Genomic DNA, 15,905 nt, shown 5'->3' with positions numbered 1-15,905 from the left:
AGATGATCCTGCACCTCTCTCAGCTGTTCATTCTTGCTCTGTAAGTGGGCGGGGGGAAGTAGTAGTGAGGAATGGATCTAACATAAGCCTAATTGTAATGGTGGCTTTCTAATGTGAATGTTCATTGTGTGGATTCACCAATGCTTCTGTTTGAAAAGGAGTAGAAAGAAGCAGCGCTGGGAAAATGGAGATGTGCAGGTTTTAATTGTTAGTGCAATTAGGTATGCTTTTCTCAGCAAAGATACAATTATTAGGGAATTTTGACAGGCAGCTCTTAAAGGCTAGTGTAACTAGAATCACTGCTTAAAGGGGTCAAGCACAATTCTGGATTGACCTGTAGTTGTAGGTGGCAAGATCACTTTAGACTGACCGAAATTGTAGCGTGCAAAAGTGAAATGTTACTTCTTTTGAACTGTAGCCCATAGTTAAGTTCAGCTTATTTTGTTGGAACAGGGTAAAACTTGAAATAGGCTTGCTTCTTCCAGAAGTGGCTGGTAGCCTGATAGCTGGGCTATTCAGTGAAGAATTATTCCTACAGAATGAGTTCCGAGCTAGTTATAAAATGTGATACTTGTGGGTCAAATGAATTTGCATTATTTACATGTAGTAAAGGAGGTCTTCGTGACTGACAACAGATCAGTTTATCCACCTGGGTATGGAAAGACTGTGTTCAACGCTTGAACAGCAGCACGACAGGAACTTCCTTTGCACACCACTTCAGGCTTTGTGTTACAATGAGCCCTTCTGAAAAAGTTGTGACTGGTAAGGTTTTTCTTTAGGAGGAAAATAGGTTATTGGCTAGTCCTACAATTCTTAACAGTTGAGTTCCTCACTTAAAGGAGCAACTTTAAAGCTGTTGTGTGGCCTCCTAATCCTGGGATTAGTGGGAATTTGCACCAGGTTCAGCTCACTGCTATGACCTTTGGGTAGTGAAGTGGGGCAGTGGTTTGTTTTCTCCTTCTAGCCTGACCTTGTTATTTGAAGTAGTCTTTCTGATGAACTTCTGGTTGTTTTGGAGAGCAGTATTAAACTCTGTGTAATTACTTTCATAAGTGAGGTAGTGCTCAGACCCAATTATAATGCAGCACAAGCCCTATCAGTAACAAATTGATGAAGATGCTGAAAATAACCAATGATTCCTGAGTAATATAAGATTTTGAGGATCTCTAGGAAGAAAATGGGGAGAAATACTGCCATTTTTGGAGACTTGGGCTGTGTTAGAGTTGGGGAAGTTACTGAATTGTGGGCTCCAGCATCCCAGAAGTGCAGCTGAAGGTGCTCCTGTCACAGAAGGTGTTTGTGCTCCTTGTAAGCTTAGAAACTAAGCAAATCTTAGCTACTATATTTGTGTGCTTATTAAGTGTTGCACAAAAGAGGTCCCTTATCTCTGCTGAAAATTCTTGTTGTGACTGCTCTGTCTGCAAGCTTGTTAATATTGCATGGTCATGCAGTGGATATTACTCAAAAGTAGAAATGCAACTTGATTGCAGCAGTATATTGTGTCTCTTCAAAGGTTTAGCTTTTGAGGAGTGCTGTAGTCCTACTCAGTGTGGTCTGTTAGGGCTCAGAGAGTTTCAGAAGTACTCAACAGGATGAGAGAGCTGGGGTTTTTGAACATGGAGAAGAAAAGGCTTTTGGGGAGACCTCATTGCAGCCTTCCTGTATTTAAAGGAGGCTTAGGAAAAATAGAGTGACTTTTTGCATGGGCAGATAGTGATAGGACAAGGGGAAATGCATTTAAACTAAAAGATGATATACTTAGATTGGGTGTTAGGAAGAGATTCTTAGAGGGTTGTGAGGCACTGGAATAGGTTGTCTGAAGAAGTTGTGGATACCCCATCCCTGAAGGTGCTTAAGGGTAGATTGGATGGGGCCCTGAACAAGGTGGTCTAGTGGAAGATGTCCCTGCCCATGGCAGTGGCGTAGGAACTATATGATCTTGAAGTTCCCTTCCAACCCAAACCATTCTATGATGTCTGACAGCAGAATGGTGCACTCAGAATGGGTAGCTTTCTGACATTGAGTACTACTGGCTATAATAATGGATTTGTTTCCAGCAGACTTCAGTAGATTGGCAACTAATAAAGTTTTGTATTGGTGGAGTTTGAGTCTTAGTATCTTGTCTAAAGAAAGCAGTATCTGTCTTTCATCCAGTTGGTTGTCATTTGTATGGATCTTTGATAGCTGCTTGATCCAGTCTTAGTACAGCTGCTATAGATGAACCACATACAAGTCCAAAACTACCTTATGTGGCAGATATGGGATGTCAGAACTAGTAGGGAGGGCACAAGAAAACTTAAGCTGAAGAGCTAGCTGGGAAACAAGCATTAACATCCAATTCTTGTGCTAAACTCCCTCCTCCCATGTTCCTGCCTTTACTTAGCAGGTTAGAGGACTGTCAAATTTTAGTGAAATAAGGCAAAAAAAATTGGAGATGTAGGACTGTGCCTCTTTATTAGTGCAGACAAAGCAATCCCTTGAAGAGACTGAGACTATAGCTGGTCATGATACTGAGATAGGAGTTGAATCTGTAGCCTAAGAGATCTTTTACCAGCTTTATTCTGGGCTAAGTGCTCAACTGCACTGCTTTTGGTTGTGCTGCTTTGTTTTGGGTCACAGTGTTTGTGGCCCAGTGTTGTCAGGCTGATGATAGATTGTGTGATGTGGTCTTATCTGCTGAGCCAGGGTAAGCTGTCTCAAATTCCATCCAGAACAACTATGGGCCTTCTAATTAGAGAAGTTTATAGGAACATGTTACTAAATGTCATTGTCACAAATATCACAAATATGATTTAGAAGACTAGTCTTCATAAAGTGAAACTATTTCTTTTATCAGAGTGGTGCTGCACTTTGAATTCATCTCCAAAGCTGTGCTCCATTACCCCAGCATACGTGTGCTGGAACAAGCTCATAAGCTTATAAAGGCACGCTGGGCAGTTGTCAGATCCTATTTTTAAACTGTTTCTGAGAAACACTTCTGTCTCCTATCTCTGCGTGGTCATAGGAAAGGCTATACTTCATGCAGGAGCCTCAATGTCTGGGCTCAGCTAACAATAATTTTTGAACTTGAGTATGTCCTCTTCAGATATAGTAGAATTGAATCTGCACTGACTTCTCTTGGGAAGGAGTGATGACAATAACTAGGAAAGAGTGGTAATGGGCTATTGAGTCCTTGACTGTCAGTACCAATAATAAAAGATACAGGTCTCTTCACTCTTGTGACCAGTGACAAACTCGAGGAAATGGCATGAACTGTGTCAGGGGAGGTTTAGGTTAAGTATCAAGGAAAAGTTTTTCACCCAGTGGGTAGTTGAGCACTGGAACAGGCTCCCCAGGGAAGTGGTGTCAGCACCAAGCTGAGTTCAAGAAGCATTTGGACAACACTCAAGGCACATGTTGTCATTCTTGGGGATGGTCCTGTGCAGGGCTAAGAGTTGGATTTGATGATCCTGATGGGTCCTTTCCACCTTGGCATATTCTGTGATTCTGCCTCTATGGTGCTTGACAGTCTAGCCAAACTTTAACAGGAATCCTGATGGCTAAGTGTGAGAGCACCTGCTTTGCTATTCTCAAGGAGGACAAGAAGAGCTGGAACACTTATGGGGTCTCTCCTTGTGAATCTTCAACATATCATGTTTGCTTAATCTGGTACTGATTTGCAGTAACCAATTTACTATAATTGTGTGACACTACTGTATGCCACCTTTGAATTTTCATTAACGTTAGAAAATTGTATAAAAATGCAACTGGGTTTCATAGGCAAGCAGAGCTAGTATTTTAAGGCTCTTTCTCCCTGTGTCTAACATTGCCTCCTTTAGACTAGACCTGAAATACAGACACTATTATATGGGTGTTAACATACTCCTGCTGTACTGGGGCAGGAATTGCAAAATTGAAAGACCACTTCAGAGAATATATTATATAGCTTGGGGCAAAAGTAAAGAATGCTGGTGAGCCATTTAGACTTGATTTTGTTTGTCTCTTAAAATTGGCAGACAGGGATATTTCAAACTGGAAAAAGTACTATGAACAGGAAGAAAAAAAATCATGCTGCTATAAAATGAATTATACAGTGTAAAATCAACATACTGGGTTCTATGTGTCTTAGAACTCTTTTGAGACACTCCTGGGACTCTGCAGTTGCTAGTGTAGACCTAATTGATGGGAGGGAATCATCATTTCAAAGCATTATTAGGACTGTAACCTGAAGGCTGTAGCTAAGCCTGCACTATTGTAAGAGTTGACAGTACAGGGTCTTCTGGTTTTTCTTTTTCTAGAACAGGCAGGCTGTTCTTCCACACTTTCTGCAGATTGTCCCCTACAAATAGTGCACTGTGGATTGTGCATTACAAATATTAGTGGCCTTATAAGTGCAGCTGTTATCTAAATTGGTTTGTCTTGTCTTCTGTTTTAATAATCCTGTTCCCGTTTAAGTAAATTGAAGTTGTTAACAGAAACCAAGGAGAAGAGCAGCTATCTGAATTTTACCTTGAGGCTAAGTGTTAGTGCTTATAGGAGGGAGGGGAACTTATCATTGGACCTGTTTTAACCTCATCCTACAGTTAGCAAAGCAGGGGGTAATCTGTTTGAAGGGTCTAATACCTTTTGTCTGTTTAGTTAACCAGCCCTTCATATTTCAGTAGTGCAATGACACTGAAATGGGTTCTAGAACTGTTTCCTCATGTAAAATAAAACAAACTCCCTCAATTGCACATATTTCTGTAAGCTAGTAAGAAATTCAATACTTGGGTCCTCTTTCTGTTCAGTGTAATGGCTCTGCCTTACCTACTCTGGTCAGGTCTGTAGGCTTCAAATTTCTTCTATGATTAATCCTCACATCCTTCTAATGTATTTTGTAAATAACATATCACAAGTAGGCAGGGATTGAGCTGTCTACAAATGCTGCTTCTTTACAGAAGTGGCTTGCTGAAAAGTACTTGTGTGTCTCTGTAGATGCTGCATAAAGGTTGGATTTTTCCCTGTAACCCACCTATTTATTGAAAAAAATATTTTGCTCTGGGTGCCTCTTTTTTTGCTTGAATAGTGTTGAGCAACATTTATGTACTGATTGCACTCAGTAGAAGTAAACTCTACATTCTGTTTAGAATGAACATATTAATATGTGTAAAATATCTGTTGCATCTTTCTAGAAATAACATGTTGCAGTCTTGGATCACATTTCAAATTCAAAGTCTTTAAAGGATGTCTGAAGTAACAGTTTAAGTAGTGGGTTTTTCTTGCATGATGCAAGGATGGGTATTGTTTTACAATTGGTATTATTTATCCTTCTGCATCATCAGTCCCTACTATAGTAATAGACAAGCAAAGAGGAACAAAACTCCTGAACTGGGTCCAACAAAGCAGGTCCAGTAGACCTTGTTTTTCTTTATGTACTTTTCTAAGATTCTTGTTTGAATCAGAATTTTGTATGTGCCCAGTTGGCAGTGGAGTGAGGGAGAGGTCTTTGCTGCTTAGAAACACTTAGAACACAATTCATAAGCTGAAATCTTGCTCTGTTTATCATATGATAAATAAAGATGAAATGTTTCATTAAACTCATTTGCTTTTCCCTTACATGAGGCTAAAGTAAGCATTTATTTTAATATGTATTGGGTCTCATTAAGCAGGAGCGTGTCTGACATGATACCTTTTTGAAACTCCCTTAGTATCAAATACCTGGTGCTCGACTGGAAATGTTCGAAGGGGACTCCTGCTCTTTCTGACTGTTAAAGGGAAAAAACAAGAATTGAATATATTCTTCTGAAAACAGAATACACACACACATATACCCATTTAGCCTGTTTAAAGTAACTGTTTTTCAGCACATGTAAGCTGAAACAGTGAAAGCACAAAATACCAATATATGTGAATGACTGTGCTTATGATTACAGATGACAAAAGGGAGGATGATGGTAACTGCAGCTCTTTAAAGGGATGGGTTAAACCAAACGATGTATTCCTGATGTTAACCAGAGAACAGATGGTGGAAAAGTATTCTCATCAACATTTGTGGGTTTTCTAAGCTATTGTTTACTTAATGTTTAAAAAAATGGGACTGAAAAAAGCCTGAATTTGAGTACATCATCAATAGAACTAGCTGCAGCAAAAGGGTGGGCCGTAAGAAGGAAACCTGACTGAAATCTGGCTCTCTTGGTTGGAAAATAAGCAGGCCTAACCTGTAGTTCTTGAATATTGTACAATTTTTAAGTAGCTCAGGGCTATGTATGTCTATGATCTACCGATCATAGAAATTACGAAAACAGAGGCATTGTCTGCAACTGTGGAATTCCGAAAGACTGGTTTAGATGGGATCTGCATGTGAGTAACATCCCTGTTTCAAGCAGTTATGCTGCATCCTACATCACATGATTCCTAGCTGTTGTGCAACAGGAAAGCCTAACTTTTTTCCATTCATCTTCTGGAGCTCGTGGAGGGAAACAGAGATTGGACTTGTATTTAACTATAACTTCCTTCCTATTGGGAACTCAGGTCTGAACTGTTACGGATTTCTGGCCATGTGGTATACTTTGGTTTCCTGCCCATATGTGAAATTTGAGTAAGCTTTGGAGTCTCACGGTGGGGAGGGTGACTGGGAGACATCTTTATGTGCAAGTAAAGTAATTCCATGATTGTCTCCTTCCCCAGCTTTCTGCATGGGTACAACTAGGTGTACTTTATGGTATATCATGCTCAGCTGGTAGTATGTAAGAGCTAACACTATAGCATGTAAGATTTATTTAAGCTTTCTTATTCTCAAACTTAAGGACTCTTTCTTTAAAAACTTAAGGTAGTTTTGCTATCTGAATAAGATTCTGTGTTACTTCCAAACATTAAAAGAAAATGACTGGACTGGAGGCTAGCTCAAAGAATTGCAATTTTATGCCTGAATTTTCACCTGCCAAACAGACTGCCAGGATCAGATTGTAGGTTTTCTATGCAGTAGATAGATTGTGAGAGGTACATAAAGTAGTCATGCAAACTGGCTGAAGAACAAGGAAGATTGCTGAAGAATCAGCACTACACAACAGGAAGGTGCTTATCTTTAATTAGATATACCTTTTGCTTTGAATCCTGTTTTGGAACTGTGTGTTCATGCCCAATCTCCTTTTGTAGCTTTCTGAAAGGGAAGTTCTAACCAGAAAATCAGTAGTCTTTTAAATGCAGGAGAAACTGGAGTAAGGAAGCCTGTGAGCATGCATACCTCCAAAGTTCTGCCAGTGCTCTGTATCACTTAAATTTGTCTGAGTAGCATAATCAGTCTTGTGTTTTACAACTCTCAGTTACTAGGAATTTAACTTCAGTGTTTATAGATGGAAGTAGAAAGAACATGATTTAGTGCAGTCTGATTTTTATATCTGATTTTTCCATATATAGTGTCATGGAAAATCCGTTTGGTAGCAGCTGACTGTATGTAATAATTTCTATTTTGTAATGTGTGTGATTTTTTTTTTCCCCCCCTAGCTATTTGTTCACTGTTTAACTTCAGATTTCCTCCAGAGTATTGTTACAGAGGTGTTTGTTTCCTTTGTTTTCTAATGTGAAAGAGAGACTCTGCTAAATCTGCAGATTTTGAAGAGAGAGCAAGAGGTGCTCAAAGGGGGAAGCTGGTGCTCAAGAGTCAGAATAGGCTTGTAAGCTTGTAGTTACAGCTTAACTAACTGGCAGGAAAAGAACTGTAGTTTAAGAACACAGTTGGCAACAGGCACATGTCTGCCCTCAGAAAAGTAAACTTTCCTGCCACAATCTCCTGATCTGTTTGGATAATGATAAAAAAAATACTGGGCAAAACCCAAGAGTTCTGTGAGTGCTTGGCCAGAGTATAAATATTTCAGGCTTTATGGAGTGCTTGTGTGGCTTCAATGTTGCAGCAAGACCATCTCAGTTATTTTTAGGTTGGGGGAACAGGAAGAGTGCTTGTTTCCTGTCTTCCCCTCCCCCAGGAACTTGGGGTACCTTAGATGAGAAGAAAAGTAACAACCCCTGAGCTGGTTTATCAGTTCCGACTGAACAATGTCCGTACGTTTCCTGACCCCGTTTGTGGAAGGGGAGAACAGCCACAGCAGTTACATTGCAGCACTTTGACAATATTATTCCTTTTGAAACAACACAAAGGCATCGAGCCTCTCAACCGAAACAAGCTGCATCTTACTTGATAATTGGGTATGAATAGTCCCCAAAACATGGCTACTAAAGCTTGTAACTAGAATTAGTCTCCAGAAACTCCGGTTGCTGTTATGGGAACTTTGATGCTGTACACAGCCATGACTAACATGAGAAATCAGTGAAACTGAATATTCCAGTGCCTCTTAGTCATTAAAACATTGATACATTTAGGTAACAACCATTAATGTCTTCACATCAGCTGCTGCTTCTTCTCTTGTACATAGCTACAAATTACTCATAATTGTACATATTGATGCATATCCACGCTAGAAAACAAAGGAATATGATAACTTGGTAACAGCACCTGTCTAGTTTGAGCTATACCAACCCCGCTTTGCTTGGCAGTTCAGGGGTTTTTGTTACCTTAATCCATAGAGGCATAAAGAAATTCATAGTAGTGCCTTCAATTTTCTCCTAAGGGGCAGAGGCAAAAATGCATATGGTCCTGGTTACTGGTACTGTAAAAATTGTGTAAGACAACACAATTATTTCTTTTCTTGTTGCATGAGTATTGGCAGCAGTACACAGGGGTTAACTTTGGGAGGAAAAGTGTCTGGGGCTACTGTGTGTATCTCATTGTGTTTGTAATCGATGTGCACGTACAAATAATCACTCTTCCTGACGAAAATAAGTCTGCAGCAATCCCCCTAGAGGTATGAAGCTTCTTGGCACCGTGAAGCATGTGCAGAACAGGCCTAGAATCACTCAGGCAAGAAGCAGTTAAATACTAGCTTTGGCATGCAGAAGTGTCCCCATGTGTGGAGACAGGATAGAAACAGCAGGCTTGTCCTAACATGCTCCTCCAGCAGCTACACAGAAATGTCACTACTATGTAGAACTGTGCTTTTTCTCCAGTCTTCTGCATATTTTCCACTTAGTGATGGTGGTCATAATCTCTTTAGGGATATTGGTTTTCAGTTTGGTGTGGGGTTTTGTTTCGTTTAAAGTCAAGATTTTAGAAAACTGAACAGATCTCACTTCTTACTGTGATTCATCCTGCTGAAGCAAAAATTTCGTGCTGGTATTAACTGCCATGGAAAACCAGCTATATCTGAGAGGATACCAAGTGAGAAGACAATTTTCAAAATCTTGAACTCTGTAAAAAAAATGTCTGCTTACAGAAAGACTTGCAACCTCTTGCATCACTACTTAGGCACAGGCAGTCAAACCTTAATTCCCTCATGTCTGAATCATGCTCATTCAGTTAAAAAGACATAGCAGTGTTGTCACTTGACTAGTGAGAAAGTTAAGCAATTCCATTTGGCCTCAAATATATTTACTTGCAGATGAAAATCAGGTTTTTTACTGCTAGTTAAACTTTTTCATCAGTAGTTCTATGGACTTCTGCAGTTGCACTGCAGCTCCATCCAGGGGATTCTCATTTTCTTACAGTTACGTAATAAACTAAACTGTGTGAACACTAAGCTAGTTGAATATTGATAGGTGTACCCTTATCAAATGATAAAAAGCAGGCCTTGTTATTAAGCACTATATAAACATAAGCTGAAGGTGATGAGTCACGTGAAGGACAGGGCTTAAATGAACATACTTTCCCTTCAGACCACAGAGTCTGCAAACTGCAGAGTAGTCCTTTCTGGTAATGGAAAGGTCCAAACACAAGCAGGGCACCTCCTGTTGTTCTTGATAGACTTGTAGGTGGTAGAATTGGGGCTTCAAGGGGAATCATGCTCCAGGTCTTGGTTTTACGCTTCAGAATAAAGTCTTTTACTGCTTATTTGGGAACTCACCAAAAAACTTGTCTGAGTTATGAACCTTTCATGGGAAAAGGGTATATCCGTGTGGTAGGTGGGGGGTTTTGATGAGTGTGGTTTAAAAAGCTTGTGTTTCACAATGAGCCTTTCACAATTCCTGATGCTGGTCTGATTATACATACCTTAGACATGTGAAACAGATGTCATTTAGCCATGTGTAATGTAGCCTGTTCACACATCCCTTGCAGGCTGAGAATAACATTAGTTAAATGTAGAAGACTTGGGTAAATTCTTCATATAATGCACACCCTGGACTGCTCTGAGCTGTGTATGACCGTGTATTACTGGTAATTACTTATAATTACACCAACATCTGAGTAGAAAGGAAGAAGAAAACACTTTATTAAAGCATTTTGTTGTTGTTTAAAGATCAAAATAACAGGATGTAAGTAGTAGATTGATATATGTGTAGATTGATATATATACATACACACACATAATAAGGCTAAAGGGAGTGCATTAAGATGAAATTAGGGACTTCCAGGTATGAAGGCAGCACTGAAAGCTAAAGAAAGGGGAAGGAGGAGTTGTTGAGGTAAGAGGATATCAAGCAAAAAGTGTGGTGAGCTAATCCAGGAATAAGAGAAGGGCCTGTAGGGAAGGGAGCCATCTTTAGCAACAGCAAAAGCACAGGAAGCCTTACGTGAGAACCTGCTGAAACTTAATGTCTGTTAGGTAGTGACACCTGTCATCAAGGAGTCAGTGGAGAAGTCTGCTGGATCTGGAATCATGGGATGGACAGAAAGTACTGAGACAGCTGGTGGAGCTGTTAACTTGGCCCTTGGGTGGAGGAGTCATGGGGGTGTTTATGCTGGTTGGAAGAAAGAATATAACTACTTGGGTAGTAACCCAACTCAGTAAAAAGTGATTAGTGGTAGGACCGTGTTGATCAAGGTGGACTGAATGAGTTCAACTCAATGTTGAAACACTGCCAGCTCCATAATGTGCCCAAACTAGGAACTGGTGTGTGGGGGCCCATTGTGGGGCTGCTCTTCACCAGTCCTAAGGGTTATTGTTCTGACACCACAGCAGTGCTCCATGGCTTCAGCTGTTGATCATTTGTGGGAGTATACTGTGCACAAGGGAGTGATCTGTTTGACAAGGAGATCACTTTTTCCTACCCTTGAATATAATTTTTGAATTGGGGCTCAGAGTGGATCTAAGATGAGTCAATATAGAGGCAGAGATTCGTATGGTGTGGAAGAGAGTCCCTCCAGGCCCATACTGCTGCAGAAACACCTCTTCCTCCTTTTTTTTTCACTACTCTTTAAAAGCATGTAAGTGGATTTTCCAAAGCACATCATGCAATTAGAAACTCTTGGCTTGAGGACTTTTGTCACATAGGAAGTCTAAGGCAGAGACAGGGCAAAGTCTTGTTAAAGGAATTAAATATTACCATGAGATGCTCTTAGCTGTAGTCTCAGTTTGTCACAGTTTAACAAAACTATTCCTGCAAGAAATGAAGCAGGGATCTTTTACTGATAACATGACAAGAAATAAATTAGGCAACAGTATGCAGCATGTTAATTATAAGCTTTATAAAACAAGGGAATCCAGGCAGGCTCTTCTGGCATTTCTTAACTTTCTCCTGCTTGATTTCATGATGTTACAAAACATAAAGATGAGTAGAACTGGATTTTCTACAAGTGTGTGTGTTCTGAGCATCAAACACTTTTCACTTTCATTTCATGGATTAAAATAATGCAATAAAAACAGTGAGCTTAATGACAGAGCAAGTCCTGCTTTCATAGACCTTTTTCTGCCACCCCCCTTGCCTTACCATGGTAACTTCAGTACCTCATGAGTTACTAGTAATGCTGGCAGAGACCAATGTTTACAACTCAAGTCTGTTTTTTGGATACAGGCTTCAGTCCTCTCTAGCAAATTAAAGCCAGATGGGAACGGCAGGGAGCAGAATGGAATTTAATTCTGTTATGTGGCTTGTGATGTTAACAAAACTCTTTGGTAATTTTCATTGTTATTTTGCCTAGAAAATGGCTTGTACCTTCCTTCTGTGCAGTCACTGTAATGTGCAGTCTTCTTACAGCAGTTCACCCAGCACACTAAAAGCCTTTGCTGAGATATGTTGCTTTACTTCCACTGCAGTGACAGACAATGGTATAATCATATTATGTTTTTGTGGAGTGGTTTGGGTTTTTTTCCAAGTGAAAGGATCAAAATTGGTTAATCCAGACAGAAAAGCTTTTCCTCTGTTCTTGCACAGCTGGTGGAGGTGAAGTGCAGTTGTTTTGCAACATTTAACAAATCTTTCTCTCTTCTCCCTTAAACTACCCTAGGTGAAAGTACAGTAAAGGAATACTCCTTGAAATCTGAGGAGGGAGTCAGGCTCAGTCACCCAAAACTTCAGCGGTTCCAGGATCTGTATTGCAGACAGGATAAGGATTTTTTTTCAGTGCAGTTAATGCTGGGCTTTTTACACTGGTTTCTCAGAGGAAAAGACTCAACATGTTGAATCACAGAGACGTTGCTTCCTGCTGGGGTTTGGGATTTCCTTGCATGGCTGCAGGAGCTGTTTTTGCATAGTGCATCCTCTCAGGGAGGAACTTGCTGAAGATGAAGACAAACAGTTCTGTGCAGAATGTAATAGTTTCTGACTCAAATTCTGTGGTAATTGTCAAAATATCATAGGGTGTGGTAGGAACGGCTGTGTCTGACATCACTGAGGATTTATTCCTTGATAATTTACCTAAATGAATATAATATGCTAATGTCAATTAAAATATGAAAGTGGAGGAGAGATTTCTTGATGTTTTCTAGCCACTTGAAACCTGATAGTGTGCAAAAATAAATTTCATTGTGCTGGAGTATTCATGTTCTGGTTTTTTCCCCAGTTGCTCAGTCTTAATTCCCATTCTTTCTGATTTCCCGCAGAAAGAAAGAAAAGCTACCTGCTGTAGCTTCAAAAATATGAACTCAGTAAACTGTGAGCATTGGAAATATGATAGATCTTCTAATTACTGTTTAGTTTCACTAGGAATTAAAAATATGTAATCCTGGAAGTTACTGTAGTAAATTGATACAGAGTATTTTGACATACCTATCTGCTTCATACAGCTGTTTTCTTCCTAGAAGGAAAGTATTCCTAACAGTTTGTTACAGTACTGAGTTTTAGTGTCAAATATAAGATGGGCACATTTAGTATGAAGACAAACTTCAAGAGAATTCATATGGACTCTAGTTCTTTAGTAATTGTTCTTGATAAACCGGGTCTTGCAGCTTCAAGAGGCAAACAGGAAAGGGATTGGGGGGAGGGGGTGGTAGTCAGATTTTCAGGAAGGTCAACTCCAATTGGGAGTTAAGCTTTCTGAATGTGGAATAGTGTGAAACAGTGCATTACTCCTGTATGCTCTTTTTTCACTTTTTTTCAGATTTGCTGTCTTTTTACCCTGCAGTGCTAAAGGAGAGCTCTGGAGGATGGCATTTCTCTCTCAGGTTTTAACCTCTGCTGTTCTTGGTCCAGGCCTTGTACAGCAAACAGTTTCTTTTAGTGGACTTTCCTCTGGTGCTGTTTGGAGGAAAGGGACAGAGTTGATCTTAGCAGAGTGTCTGAAATAAGGGACTTCAAAGGGCTGCCTGAAGTTGTTAAACCTAATGTCTTAGAGTATCTAGAAAAGCCACTTCGTAGGATAATCCCTCCCAGCACATTCAATTAAAATGTTTCCAGTGCCTTTGCATTTTCTTCTCTGGGCTCTAGTGATCCTAGGACATGAACTGGCACCTAAAGCAGTATCAGAGGTGCAACTTCTCACTTCATTTTAAATGAGTGAATCTTCCATCCCTAAATATGGTTCTTGCTGGGTTAAAAAAGGCTATATATTTTAGTTAGATAGAGTCTCTGTATGTAATTTGGCATAATATGATTTTTTTCAACCATTTTTTTAATGAAAATTTTACTTAATGGTGAATGACAGATGTGTAAACTAGTGTTAGACTCTCTGTGTGTGACTGTTTGTTAAAGGAAAAGCATGTTTTTGTAGTGTGGTTTTTGGACTTCCAGACAGATTACACAAGCTCAAGAAGGCCCACCCCACATCCTGTGTAGAAAACTAGCTCACAGAAATGCCCATTGTTCTTCAGGATTATAAGTCACTGTATTTTCTGCATGCTTTCTGTTTCAAAGTTCTGTATGGAAAATACTAATGCAAAGGAACCACGGCAGCTTAACAAGTGCTTGGTCCTGCCAGGTACTGAGCACTGGGCTCTTACCAAAAAGGGGGGCTGGGATTAAAACATTAGGCTCCCTGGATGGAGAACAAAGATTTTGTGTTGGTAAAAGTAGCTTTTATTAGCTATGTGGATCAATTGATAATTGACATACTTTCAGCCTGAAAGTTGTTTGTATGCAGCCGTGCCAGTATTTACAGTCTTGGGGGAGGAGTCACAGAGTAAGGATTTTGCTTTAGGCATGGTGAATTCTCCTTGGAGTTGCTTCACCACTACTCAGTCATGAACTGCAAAGGAGAGAATGTGGGGTATCTAGATCTAATACCCCTCCAAAGAGATAGTGATTAATGTTTCTGAGTCTCTACCATGTTTATTGCTCAGTTATGTGTTATTCCATTTGCAAGTTAATGGACGTATCCATAAAGAAAGGAGTTATCAAACCAAAAATGGTGAAATCTGTTCACTCTTCCCTTTTTTTGCTTGTGTTTAACCTCCATTACCATCTTGGAACTTATTTTTTAAAAAGATGACGTGCTATATTTAATTTTTAGTTTTCAAACAGGAGAAGTGTTTCAATGTGAATTTTAAAATCCCCATATTACGGTTTTCTTACTTTAAAAAAAGCAACAACTTGTATTTCTTGCTAGAGTTCAGTACCTATTTAAGACCAAAACATTTGTTATGATAATACAGATGTAGCTAAGCAGAAGTGTGCCATGAGCGTGTTTGAGGCTGTGTCCTGCTTTTCTGCAGTCCTCTGAAAGGAATCACCTCCCTTTAGTCTCTGCCAGTCTCCTGACTGTGCAGCATTCCCAAAACATGTGGCCCATAAAATGGGATTATAGGGAAGGCATTCAAGTAAACAGAAATTCCCTCTGGATGAGATTTGCTTTTTCATGCAGAGCTCCTGTGTGCTGTAGCCTGGCACTGCAGCCTCATTCCCTCACCAGGAACAAATTCTCTTCTTGGTGACCCCAAGAGTGAGAGACCATTTAGGGCACCTCCATATTTTGGAGATAGTCTCCTCCTGGCTGGCACAATGAAGCTCCCCTTTGCAGTGTTTTCAGAAGGGACACACCCAATTACAAGTTAAGGGAAAATAATAATCCTTTCTGTGTCTCTTCAGTGTCTGTATGTAACAATAAATGACCAGTCTCATGATGTGGTTGTAACTGCCAAAAATCTGCAGTGAATGTCAGCTGTATCAGTCATTAATTGTATGGTATTGCTAAAGTGGCCCAGTGCTTTTGTGAATTGTGTTCAAGGGTAAGTAGCTGCTTGAAGGTAAAAAGCTGTGTGCTTCTATGAGCACACAGGTATACTGGTGGATATAATAGTGTATTTCTGTGATTTCATGGTCCTGTTCAGCCTGTTCTGTTGAAAGTACACAACCTGGGATAGGTTCAGCCTGCATTTTGAGTACTTTCAAGTTCTTTGTTGAGGCTAATTGTATTGGTCTCAGCAGGGAACATTTCCAGACCTGCTCCCTGTATCCAGTCCTGGCCTCAATAACTCAAACTGTCATTGCTACTCCACAGGATTATGCTGTGTGGGATATCAGGGCACAAAGCCTTCTGACTTGGGTTCCTTTCACTGTAGCTCTTTGTCATGGTTTTAAAAAACTTGTCTCAAATGGATGTTGTCTTTCTACCTTTCCAGTGGATGCTAGTCACCAGGGGAATGTAGTGTTCCCCTTATCATAGAATGGTTTGGGTTGGAAGGGACCTTAGAGGTTATCTAGTTCCGTGGGCAGGGACACCTTTCACTAGACCAGGTTGCTCAGGG

The 15,905-nt window shown here is 40.1% G+C and overlaps 1 long non-coding RNA gene across 1 annotated transcript; it reads left to right on the top strand.

The window, feature by feature from the left end:
• The first annotated feature begins 511 nt into the window (after positions 1–511).
• Positions 512–12,360, top strand: LOC116786823. Its single transcript, XR_004357088.1, has 3 exons — positions 512–1,974; positions 5,809–5,813; positions 12,350–12,360. It is a non-coding gene; the product is annotated as an uncharacterized LOC116786823 (long non-coding RNA).
• Positions 12,361–15,905: the final 3,545 nt, after the last annotated feature.

This window comes from Chiroxiphia lanceolata, chromosome 5 (genome assembly GCF_009829145.1).
Source record: "Chiroxiphia lanceolata isolate bChiLan1 chromosome 5, bChiLan1.pri, whole genome shotgun sequence".
NCBI lineage: Eukaryota > Metazoa > Chordata > Aves > Passeriformes > Pipridae > Chiroxiphia > Chiroxiphia lanceolata.
Note: the sequence above shows the minus strand (reverse complement) of the source record. Positions and strands in the feature narration are given on the sequence as shown.